At 63.0% G+C, this 5,331-nt stretch overlaps 2 non-coding genes across 2 annotated transcripts in view; both read left to right on the top strand.

The window, feature by feature from the left end:
• Window positions 1-3,700: 3,700 nt before the first annotated feature.
• Window positions 3,701-3,858, top strand: LOC132931489 (5.8S ribosomal RNA). The gene has a single exon (XR_009662665.1). It is a non-coding gene; the product is annotated as a 5.8S ribosomal RNA (ribosomal RNA).
• A 371-nt stretch (window positions 3,859-4,229) lies between these two features.
• Window positions 4,230-5,331, top strand: part of LOC132931452 (large subunit ribosomal RNA) — a 4,196-nt gene continuing 3,094 nt past the window's right edge. The window contains exon 1 of the ribosomal RNA XR_009662631.1: window positions 4,230-5,331. This exon is cut by the window's right edge and continues 3,094 nt beyond it. This is a non-coding gene — a ribosomal RNA (large subunit ribosomal RNA).

Genomic DNA, 5,331 nt, shown 5'->3' with positions numbered 1-5,331 from the left:
TCGGCACGCCGCTACGCGCGTCGACACGAGTACCCGGAACACCGCTACGCACCGTCATGGACGCGTGGACCGCGTGTCGGCGCGATGACCGCTACGCACGTGCGGTTTTGCATGGCGGACGGTTGGACCCGAGTTTTTGTATATTTGTGAGCGGCCGGTCGGTCGGTCGGCGATCAGCCGGCCGTCGGATCACCGATCACGGTACACGACAGCAAAGCCACGGGCGACGCCGAAGCCGACGCGTCCAACTCAGCCGTGCCGTTCTCGCCCCGCCAGTTCTTGGCGAGGGCGTGCCCGGCATCGGCGCCGAGTTGGTATCCGTCCACGTTTCGGCGACCGACCCATCTCGCACGCCGAGTGGCAAACCTCGACTGGCGCTGCGGGCCCTCCTACCGGTGGGTCGGCAGCGCGACACACATCGCTCAACCGATGACGACTCCCGTTACCGTTTCGCAAGATACGAACTCTCGACGCCAGAACATTCCCGCCGCGGCCGGCCATCGTCGCCGTGCCCGGCGGTCGCCGGGGCGAAGCCCCGGGACGACGGACTTCGCGTCGCGTCCCGGCTTCCCCCACGATCTCGGCTGGGGACCTTTACAAAACGGGCGAGAGAGGCGATTCCGGCGGGTGCCGTCCGCACAGGACGGCGGTCCGCCGGTCTCCCTCAACTCTCGTCAACGCGAGTTACGTTGCGACGGGTGCGTATCGCGTGTGGCGCCCGCCACAAGTCGGCCGCTCTAGCCAACGCCATCACGGCCGCGGCGATTGCGGTCGGGTCGGGTGCCCGCGCGTGTCCACAGCGCTCCCGTCGGGCCCTCGTATTCTCACACGAACCGCGGTCGGTCGCACGCCGGGACCCCAGCGGTCTCGCTGTCGTGCGACCGCCCTCGGCGTCGGCCCGCCCCCGGGCGGACCGGCGCTCGGAAGCACGCGTCCCGGGTGTCGCGTCGTGCGTCAGCGCGCGCGTCACACGGGGCGCAGTTGTTGTAAAACCGAGATCCCTGGTTGATCCTGCCAGTAGTCATATGCTTGTCTCAAAGATTAAGCCATGCATGTCTCAGTGCAAGCCGCATTAAGGTGAAACCGCGAAAGGCTCATTAAATCAGTTGTGGTTCCTTAGATCGTACCCAAGTTACTTGGATAACTGTGGTAATTCTAGAGCTAATACATGCCGACAGAGTTCCGACCGTCGCGGCGCCCTCGGGTGTCGCGTGCGGGAGGAACGCTTTTATTAGATCAAAACCGGCCCGTCGCGGCGCGCTTCGTGCGCGTCCCGATCGCGGCCCGCGCAAAGACCTGGTGACTCTGAATAACTTCGAGCTGATCGCACGGTCTCCGTACCGGCGACGCATCTTTCAAATGTCTGCCTTATCAACTGTCGACGGTAGGTTCCATGCCTACCGTGGTGGTAACGGGTAACGGGGAATCAGGGTTCGATTCCGGAGAGGGAGCCTGAGAAACGGCTACCACATCCAAGGAAGGCAGCAGGCGCGCAAATTACCCACTCCCGGAACGGGGAGGTAGTGACGAAAAATAACGATACGGGACTCATCCGAGGCCCCGTAATCGGAATGAGAACACTTTAAAACCTTTAAACGAGGATCAATTGGAGGGCAAGTCTGGTGCCAGCAGCCGCGGTAATTCCAGCTCCAATAGCGTATATTAAAGTTGTTGCGGTTAAAAAGCTCGTAGTCGGATCTGTGTCTGGGCGGTGCCGGACCACCCTGGCGGTCCGGCGTGTCGCGGCCGGTCGTGTCGCGGGACCACGTGTCCCGTCGGCGCGGCCGTCGTCGCGCTCGTCAGCCGTCTCGGGGTGTTAGTTACCGGCACGTCGGCCGGACGTATTGTCGGCAGGCGGACACGTGTCTCGTGCTTCCGGCGCGCCACGCGGCCACGCGTCGCTTGGCCGTCGGGGTTCGACGACGGCGGCCGCCTACTCCAATCTTGCTGCGCGGTGCTCTTCACCGAGTGCCGTCGGCGGGCCGACACGTTTACTTTGAACAAATTAGAGTGCTCAAAGCAGGCTCAAATCTGGCGGGGGCGGCTTCACGGCCGTCTCGTCAAAAGGCCCTGAATACTGGTCGCATGGAATAATGGAACAAGACCTCGGTCCCGCGCATCTCCGCCCTTCGCGGGCGCGCGAAATCGCCCTCCGGGGCGTTTCCGTGCGCGGGCCGCCGGGCCGCGGGCGCCAGTCGCCCGCGCGTCCCGCCGGGCCGGTTTTCGGGACCGGAGGTAATGATCAACAGAGACGGGCGGGGGCATTCGTACCGAGACGTTAGAGGTGAAATTCTTGGATCGTCTCGAGACGAACTGACGCGAAAGCATTTGCCAAGTACGTTCTCGTATGATCAAGAACGAAAGTTAGAGGTTCGAAGGCGATCAGATACCGCCCTAGTTCTAACTGTAAACGATGCCAGCTAGCGATCCGCCGGCGTTTCATTAACGACCCGGCGGGCAGCTTCCGGGAAACCGAAGCTTTTCGGTTCCGGGGGAAGTATGATTGCAAAGTTGAAACTTAAAGGAATTGACGGAAGGGCACCACCAGGAGTGGAGCCTGCGGCTTAATTTGACTCAACACGGGAAACCTCACCAGGCCCGGACACCGGAAAGATTGACAGATTGAGAGCTCTTTCTTGATTCGGTGGGTGGTGGTGCATGGCCGTTCTTAGTTGGTGGAGCGATCTGTCTGGTTAATTCCGATAACGAACGAGACTCTGTCCTGCTAACTAGGCGGGTAAACCCGGGTCGGCGGTGGGCGCGGCGCGGGCGGTTTCGGCCGTCCGTGTTCGCGTCTCCGTCGGCTCGGCCCGGTATCCCCGAACGCGTTCGCCCGTCGTCCACGGCGGTCGTCGGGCGCGGCCGCGCCATCCGCGTCCCTGCGTGCGGCGGGCGTGTGTCGGCCGGGGGGCAACCTCTGGTCGGCGCGCGTCAGTCGTGCGTCGGGCTCCGCGGTGAAGCGCGCCGTGTTCGCGGCCGTCGCCGGCGGATCACGATACGTTACTAGGGCTACCGCCGGCTCCCAGGAGCTTAAACTCTTCTTAGAGGGACAGGCGGCGGACGAAAATAGCCGCACGAGACTGAGCGATAACAGGTCTGTGATGCCCTTAGATGTTCTGGGCCGCACGCGCGCTACACTGAAGGAATCAGCGTGTGTTAACATTCCTGGGCCGACAGGCTTCCGGGTAACCCGCTGAACCTCCTTCGTGCTTAGGGATCGTGGCTTGCAATTTTTCCACGTGAACGAGGAATTCCCAGTAAGCGCGAGTCATCAGCTCGCGTTGATTACGTCCCTGCCCTTTGTACACACCGCCCGTCGCTACTACCGATTGAACGACCGCAGTGAGGTCTTCGGACTGGACGCGCGTTATTCGGCCCCCTCGGGGGCTGGGTCGTCGCGCGACCGGGAAGATGACCGAACTCGGCCGTTTAGAGGAAGTAAAAGTCGTAACAAGGTTTCCGTAGGTGAACCTGCGGAAGGATCATTAGAGACGGGCCCGCGGCACCGGCGTCCCACGCCGGTCTCGCGCGCGCCTAATCCGACCCCGTGGCCGCGTGCGCTCGCGACTAGCTCGCCGACCGCCCGCGCGCCGCGACCCCCGACCAAGCGTCGACCGAAAGATGGTTACCGTCGAAAGACCTTGCGCCGCGCGCACGCGTGGCGCAGAAATTTCGTCGACAAACAAAAAAAAAAACACCCGACCCCGAACGGCGGATCACTTGGCTCGTGGATCGATGAAGACCGCAGCTATCTGCGCGTCGTCGTGTAATCCGCAGGTTATACGAACATCGACCAGTCGAACGCACATTGCGGCCTCGGTGACCCGCGGGTCCCGGGCCACGCCTGTCTGAGGGTCGTATACCGGATACTCGGCCAGACCGATGCGCCGCCGGCAGGCGTCCGACGGGAGACCGTCGGCCGCTCCGGCTGCGCGAGATTGGCGGTTCGACCGGGGAACGACGCCCCGCCGTCTGCCTCGCGGCGACGGCGACGGCGCCCGCCTCCGGTCGTCCGCCCAAGTTGTGACGGCAAACAGTCACGGGTTCTCGCGCCGTAAAACGGCACGTCCCCGTCCGCCCGCCGCGCGAGAGCGCGGCCGGGTCGGCTGAGAGTCCTAGAGACACCTCTCCGGCTTCCGAGAAGCGGACGCGGACGGTCGCCGTACGGACGGAGCGCGGACCGCAGGCTGCCGTGTTAAGAAAAAAAACACAAACACACCGATACGTTCCGACCTCAGATCAGGCGGGACTACCCGCCGGATTTAAGCATATTAATAAGCGGAGGAAAAGAAAACAACCGTGATTCCCCCAGTAGCGGCGAGCGAACAGGGAAAAGCCCATCGCCGAATCCCGCCGCGCACTTTTGTGTCGCGGCACGTATGGGAGTTGTGGCGTACGGGCCGGCCTCGTTGCCGGGGCGCACGTGACGGTCCAAGTCTCCCTTGAACGGGGCCATGGCCCGCAGATGGTGCCAGGCCAGTAGAGGCCGTCACAGCGTTCCGGGATCGGACCGCGCCTTCGAGTCGGGTTGCTTGAGAGTGCAGCCCGAAGCGGGTGGTAAACTCCATCTAAGGCTAAATACGGCCACGAGACCGATAGTGGACAAGTACCGTGAGGGAAAGTTGAAAAGAACTTTGAAGAGAGAGTTCATAAGAACGTGAAACCGTTCGGGTGTAAACGGACAGAGCCCGCGAGTCCCCGCCGGGCGAATTCACGGTCGGTCTAACCGCCGGCCGGATCTTTCGCTCGGTTAGCGGACGTCGCGACTCGTTGGGCGCCGGCCGAAGGGCCCGGGTGGCGGTTCGTCGCGGCGGTCGCGTCTCGGCGTGACCGTTCGCGCCGAACCCCGGTGCTCCTGGTCGGCTCGCCCGACGGCAAGAACCGTCGACGCGGCCCCGTCGCAGGCGGGGTCCCGTCGGTCGGCGACGAGTTTCGGGCTACTTTCCGACCCGTCTTGAAACACGGACCAAGGAGTCTAACGTGTGCGCGAGTCAACGGTGATCTTATGAAAAACCACGTTTGGCGCAATGAAAGTGAACCGTTTACGGTGCGGACGATGGCCTAGCGACCGAACCCACCGGCGTTCAAAGTCGCGCTGGTCCGCAGTCCGGGGGCGTCTCCGCCAGGTCGGCTTCGGCCGTCCGGGGGCGCACCCTTAGCGCACACGTTGGTACCCGAAAGATGGTGAACTATGCCTGGCCAGGATGAAGTCAGGGGAAACCCTGATGGAGGTCCGCAGCGATTCTGACGTGCAAATCGATCGTCTGAGCTGGGTATAGGGGCGAAAGACTAATCGAACCATCTAGTAGCTGGTTCCATCCGAAGTTTCCC

Source organism: Rhopalosiphum padi, unplaced genomic scaffold (assembly GCF_020882245.1).
Source record: "Rhopalosiphum padi isolate XX-2018 unplaced genomic scaffold, ASM2088224v1 scaffold1, whole genome shotgun sequence".
Lineage (NCBI taxonomy): Eukaryota > Metazoa > Arthropoda > Insecta > Hemiptera > Aphididae > Rhopalosiphum > Rhopalosiphum padi.
The sequence above is the reverse complement of the archived record's forward strand: the minus strand, read 5'-3'. Positions and strand labels throughout refer to the sequence as shown.